Source organism: Haliotis cracherodii, unplaced genomic scaffold, assembly GCF_022045235.1.
Source record: "Haliotis cracherodii isolate W230 unplaced genomic scaffold, xgHalCrac1.p SCAF_9, whole genome shotgun sequence".
NCBI classification, from domain to species: domain Eukaryota; kingdom Metazoa; phylum Mollusca; class Gastropoda; order Lepetellida; family Haliotidae; genus Haliotis; species Haliotis cracherodii.
The window spans coordinates 30,878,331-30,885,829 of record NW_027266343.1 but is presented as its reverse complement, the minus strand read 5'-3'; positions in this window follow the sequence as shown (position 1 = coordinate 30,885,829).

Here is a 7,499-nt window from a genome sequence, read left to right as displayed (position 1 = left end):
CCGCAGACACGGAATACTGACTCCGAGCCGACCAGTCCTTGTTTTAGCCCATTATTGCCGAGCACCAGACAGGGTAAGAACAAGTACCATCTTTTTACGTCTTTTGGTATGACGCGGCCGTGATGTCAATCACAGAATTGTCTGGTCAAGACTCGATTATTTACAGACCGCCGCAATAGAGCTGGAATATTGCTGAGTGTGGCATTAAACATCAAACAGACAAACAAAAGCTATTAAATAGTCGGTCCCCAGCCGTGATTCTGGCATGACGGTAGTAGTACAGATTCTGAACATTGACGTACTTGCCCATTTCACAAACACCTGGTGTCTAACCTACAACCGAAGGTCTTTTAAACATGATTCAGGATTCACATTGTTAGTATCGCCACACTGTATTCATGACTTGAATACCACTGTGTATGTCTCTGTACCATTTGCGTTTTAATCCATATGCTATCAGAACGATAAATACAGCGGGGCATTTACATCCATACGGGGCATTTACATCCATACGATTGATAGCAGATGCACGGGTCACGATCAACAAATACAAGCCTGTCACTTTCAATGTTATACCGTCATCAGGGCAGAATGACATATTGTGTTGGTCCTGTCTACACAGACGTCTACCAAAGTGACACCGGCGCACTTGCGACGTCATCGGGTGAATAGATTTCACACAGCCTCGCTGATCTTCAGGTCAAATTGATAAGATTGTTTGGTCATATCAGACATTTATTTTTGTTTTAAGATGCCCTGTGCTAATGAGGGGATACCCATAAACAGATTTGCCTGACTTGTTAACTGGCGAGACACCAATTATTAACTACCCAATGGACATCGCGTTTGACCAACTGAAGGACATCTCACTGATAACCCGGCTCGGCCATCTCGTCTAGCTGAAATCTCGTGGCCAAGAGAATGGCTCACGAAAGAGTCAATATTTGTAGTAATCGGCTACCAATCATTGTTGTAGGTCTGAATTGCGCTTGTTATCGCGAAAGGTATCCGAACCGCTGTCAATTTCATAAATGATCACAATTTGTTTCCCTGATAGATGAGGTTTGTACAACGGTCAATAACGAACGGTCTTCACAGTCGAATCATACACTTTCTTCAAAAGTCAACCACGACAAATCCAAACCTTGATGTAACATCCTTGTTTAATTCCCCATGTCCGGCACGTCGACTCGGAAGATATACTAAAATACATCTGATTTCTAAGGGAAGGTTCCAGACAATAATGTAAAGCTAGTTGCTGCATCCTATTTCCCTGATAACCGTGAAAGCAATTTAGGCCAGACACGCTGTTCAGAACGAATCTATTCTCTGACATCGATGAAGAGTCCTTTCTTGTGATATTATTCTCTATAGACCGAGAGTGTGACATTCAGAGACATTGTCACAGAAGCGCATGTACACTAACCGCCAGGTCATAAAACCCATGCCAATATATTTATGAAAATGCTGCTGGAATGAATGAAAAAAGAGTACTGCCTTCTGCTGGAAAGTAGGGATTTAAGAAAGAATGCAATAATTACAGGATTCTACTCAACAACTTTGATGGATTAGAATTGGTCTTCAGCAAGCCATGCCATGCTTGTCCCAAGAGGCGATTAACGGGTTGATGCATGTTATCGTATCCCAATTGCATAGATCGATGCTTTTGGTATCAATCACTAGATTTTCTGGTCCAGACTCGATTATTAACAGACCGCCGTTATATAACTGTTTGTGCGGGACAAAAGCACAAACAAATAAACAACAACTTAGAAATCGTTATGAAAATTAAAGTTATTATATATGTGCAAATGACCGAGGGACTTAGTGTATGCACAAGACTGATTTCAGAGGTTTTCATGGAGCTTTTTTGCCATATTTAAACATGAGCAAGTCTTTGACTTATATTGATTTGCTCAGGAGATGTAGAAATTTGTGTTTGACTTAAAACATTGTCAAAACTTGATTGGGCTGAAGATAGTCGCCGAACACTGAGCACTTCAGGTCCAAAACCATGATACCCATATCAAATATAATCACATCGAGTAACCATTTCTTGTTTGTTTCATTTTAGCCACCATCAAACATGGGTTTGTACTTTCTCTTTTGCCCGGCATATTTTGATAAAACGTCATCTTGTCTCCGGACCTGCTCAAAGATTATTTTCCAACAATGGCCCTTATCACACCTTCGATCCTGTAATAAGCTGTCACGGGGATATCTACCAGAAGTTAGTTAGGCACTCTGATCGGGAGAATAGTTCTTCTTTAATGTCATTTTAATCATTTCTGGTAACACCTTCTCACAGAAACAACTATGACAGAGTACGTCGTCAGAACTGTCAATGCCTCCTTTCATTGATATATACTGCCAGACAAAAGAAAGTATACATCCATGTTTGAAGGTGGCTGAAATGAAACAAACGGGAAATGGTTATTCAATGGTGATGCATTTGATACATACAATGTAGATGTGTTTGGACATTACGTTTGCAGTGTTTCAGCGACTGTAACGTTTTCAGATCCTTTGTAATATTTGGGTCACATCCAATTTTCAAGTGTATACTTTCTTTTGTCCGGTAGTCTACTCCAGTGACTGAGAAGGTGTGCATAAAAATTCAATCGAAATCCATTTTACTAGCCACATGGAAAAAGTGATCACCTACAGGCGTGGAATTAGTAATGGTAATGGCATTAGAATAGATGTTGTAATGGTAATAACAGGCATAACCAGTTGTTGTAATAGTTGTAGTAACAGTACCTAATTCAAATCATGATCAGTCTCATTAGTTAATTAACACGATTTATAGTAACAGTAACATTTACTGACAGTAACGGTATTTCAATAACCTGAAGTAGAAGCAGCTGCAATACATAGCAGACATGAAATACACACACACTCATAGAAAATACCTATTAGTTAGTTACAGATAAACCGCGAAAACGCCTGCATTCTTGTGTCAAGGTCCAGAGCTTAATTCATTTCGATGTCGAGGAACTGATGACATATTGTTTGTTGTTTAACGCCGCAGTCTGTAAATAATCGAGTCTGGACCAGACAATCTAGTGATTTACATCATGAGCATCGATCTACGCAATTGGAACGCGATAACATGCATCAACCAAGCCACCGAGCCAGACAACCTGATCCCGTTAGACAAGCATGGGTTGCTGAAGACCAATTCTAACCCGCATCTTCACGGGTCATTGTTGTCATATGGTCGTGATGAGCTTGCAATGTCAGCGAGCAGAATAAATTGATGGAAGGAAACAATTGTCCAGTTAATTCCTACAGGTCAGCATACTCTATTAACAAAACTAAAGTATAACCATGTATATGGGTTTATTACAAGCCACGTGGCAAAAACTGCACCCAGACCATATCATCAAAAACGTCTCGAAAACAATTGCCTACGCCGAGTACTATTATACTTGTATTAGGATGCCACAATACCATAACTCACGTGCGATACAACCTAAACATACATAGTCCATGGTTCCTATCACTTTCTTATCAAAGTATATAAGAAAATAATTATTAAAATGACACATAACACAACTATGATACAGCTACTAAGTAGGTCTTTCAACCGAAGTATTTATGTGTAAGTGTTTGGGTGGCATAATTACACAACAACAAAATAAATATGCAACCAAACTATTTCTGTCTAGATATTAGGATGGCGTCAGAACATACACAAAATAAAAATTACCAATTATATAAATGTCTAGTATGCAACCAATAAAGCTTACGTATTGGGGTGACATCATAACACAAATATAAATTAATTAAATCACCTACTTAAAGAATTGCAAAGAATACATATGCAAAATTATCTGGATTTCTCGAGCACTGAGGATCGATCGTCTATAGTCATAACACGAAGCCAAATCTCAGATTCCCTGATTCTTTCTGCTGGACTAACCACTATTGACTGATGAGATTATTCATAACGAAATTACCTCGCCATAATGAGGGACTTTCAGGAGAGACCAAAACCGTTATATTTGTCAATAGTGGCTGTGTAACGGTGTGTTCATTTCAGTAGCCTGTAGGCCATTTTCTGTGAAATAGCAACTCCTTTACGTCAAGCATCGCAATGACTAGAAGTTAATCTGTTATGTTCATTAAAAGCATTATACGATGTGGTAAGGTCAAGTGTACATGTATTTGACGGAATAGGATGAACCCCTTTAAAATACCGTAATAATACGACACTTTGCTTCTCTTTGCTCAGACTTGCATAAGAAATCTATGGTCGTGGTTTCGAATCCCGGTTCGACTTGATTGTGTTTCTAGGTTTGTCTCAACCAAACGTCACTGACGAACACGCACGCGCCCATTCACCCCACCACCTGTTGAAATACACTGAGACCCGAAATCTATACCTTCATAAATGACTGACGAGACAAGTAGAATTTGTCGCACAATATTTTGCCACGACCACCTGGTGTTTGATATATGGGGATACACGCGATGTTTTGTCACGATCACCTGGTGTTTTATACATTGGGACACACTCGATGTTTTGTCACCAACACCAGGTGTTTGATACATGGGGACACACGCGATGTTTCGTCACGATCACCTGGTGTTTGATACATGGGGACACACGCGATGTTTGTCACCAACACCAGGTGTTTGATATATGGGGACACACGCGATGTTTTGTCACCAACACCAGGTGTTTGATACATGGGGACACACGCGATGTTTTGTCACGATCATCTGGTGTTTGATACATGGGGACACACGCGATGTTTTGTCACGATCACCTGGTGTTTGATATATGGGGACACACGCGATGCGTTGTCACCAACACCAGGTGTTTGATACATGGGGACACACTCGATGTTTTGTCACGATCATCTGGTGTTTGATACATGGGGACACACGCGATGTTTCGTTACGATCACCTGGTGTTTGATACATGGGGACGTGCTTGATAAAGGACAAACGCGATGTTTTGTCACCAACACCTGGTGTTTGATACATGTGGACCTACGCGATGTTTTGTCACGAGCATCTGGTGCTTGATAAAGGACAAACACGATGTTTCGTCACCAACACCAGGTGTTTGATACATGGGGACCCACGCGATGTGTTGTCACCAACACCAGGTGTTTGATACATGGGGACACACTCGATGTTTTGTCACGATCATCTGGTGTTTGATACATGGGGACACACGCGATGTTTTGTCACCAACACCAGGTGTTTGTTACATGGGGACACACGCTATGTTTCGGTACGATCACCTGGTGTTTGATACATGGGGACGTGCTTGATAAAGGACAAACGCGATGTTTTGTCACCAACACCTGGTGTTTGATACATGTGGACCTACGCGATGTTTTGTCACGAGCATCTGGTGCTTGATAAAGGACAAACACGATGTTTCGTCACCAACACCAGGTGTTTGATACATGGGGACCCACGCGATGTTTTGTCACGATCACCTTGTGTTTGATAAAGGACAAACCGGATGTTTTGTCACCAACTCCAGGTGTTTGATTCAGTTGTCCAATCAAATTGCCATCATTATAGATTTGTTTTCCATTGCGTCATATTCCATGACTAAATACACTTATGTCTCTGAGAATCTCACCACTCGGCTTGGACAATGAAAGATCTAGAGATAAATATAATCTTTGAATTATCTAGGGTTCTGCACATCTCTGTATTCGTCACGGAGCCATCTGGTCTAGATCTAGGCGTGATTACCGGTCGATTTGAGACAATCGAAGAGAATCGATTGCGATAAAGTATCCATCTGGTTACGATCTGAGTAATCTGTTCTTTGGTCGATTTGGTCGCGATCATGTGATCAGAGAGTTCTCGACCATCGGTTATTCTAACCACGGTCCAAGTACCTGTTCTTGACAATCTGCTCATTTGGTCGCTACCAGAGAGTTGTTTTCTCAATCACAGGTCATCTGATCACAATTCAAGTACTCGAGTCGCAACTCAAGCGCTACCTTCATAATTACCGGTCGACCGGATCGGGAGCCAAGATCTCTAGTCGCGACCTAATCGATATTGATGGACAAATGTGTTTATTTGTGTCTCATATTATACGAGAAACTGACGACCAGCTGCTAAGATGAGATAACAAAACAATTTACTTTAGATACTAAGATATAGGTTAAGTTAAATGGGGTTATAGGTCGCGCGAATATTCCGCCGTATAGCGACGAGCATGCACGGGTGTGCGCGCCTTTCTGCTTGAACTAGTCCGGACTAATGCCAGTGAGATACCATGCCGCAGATCAACATGAACCCCCTCTCAGACACAGTATGCTTACTCCGAGCCGACCAGTCGTTATTTTATACACTTAATACCGAGCGCCAAGAAGGGAAACAACAAGTACCATCTTTTAACGTCTTTTGGTATGACGTAACTGGGCATCAAACCACCGACCACTGCTCTGCGGGAAGACGCTCCATCCATAACACCACGAAGACGGTTCATAATGATAGAAAAGACGGCATACATATACAGACATGTATTCTTTATTCATAATTAAAGTATATATTTTGATATCACATAATTCCAACATCATAGCAGGCTTTGGCAACGCAAAAAGGCATGCAGATAAACTTTTCAGGATAAGCGTTAGCTTAAACAGATAGTAACGTATAGCTCACCGACTAAACTAAACTATCCTAGCTAAATAAACTGTATGGAGTTACAAAGAAGAAGTAAAAGAGTCAGACTCGATGCACTGCACTATTGAATCAATATCTCATTGTCATGGCTATGGTTTTGTACGAGTTGACACAGTCGCGATCGAGTCGCTCAACTCACGATCTGAGCTCTCTTGTCGCGACCCAAGCTCTCTGCAATACATAACAGAAGAACAGAACAGATATTTATTCATGAAAAAGACTTGCGCTACTACCCCTCGTCTAGCAGATACAACACAAATATATATTGACAATGGGGTTAGGGCCCGATTTCATGTTTACTGTAAAGAGGATTTAATATATCTAGAAATGTATAACAATTGTGTTTTAAAATTTGTTTGTAACAGGCTAACTAGTTTTAATTCAGATGGCCTTTCTTCATCACTGAAGTCGCAGTCCAAGAAATCTGATCGTGTACACCAGTCGATTCGGTACCGATGCGTAATAAACCAAGAACAACTTAACCTCAACCAGTGTGACATACACACCAGGCATCATGAATGTGTGTTCATGGGGTAAGCCTCTAACAACAGGCCATCCACACTAATGTAACGTTTAGTTATGGAATGAATCCCTTGTATCAAATATCGTAACCAAGGGCAACTCACTCTCTTCACGATGTCACTGGAGACCACGAAATACATAATACCCTCACATTATTTTCAATGATTTAACAATATATCAATATATCACTACTCCATCTACTACCAGAGTGTACATAAAATCGATCTGGTCGTCCATACGGATGAAACATCGGGGTTATAAGTGTACCAGTGGGTGATATGGAGTTATATTCGTATACAGAGCACTTA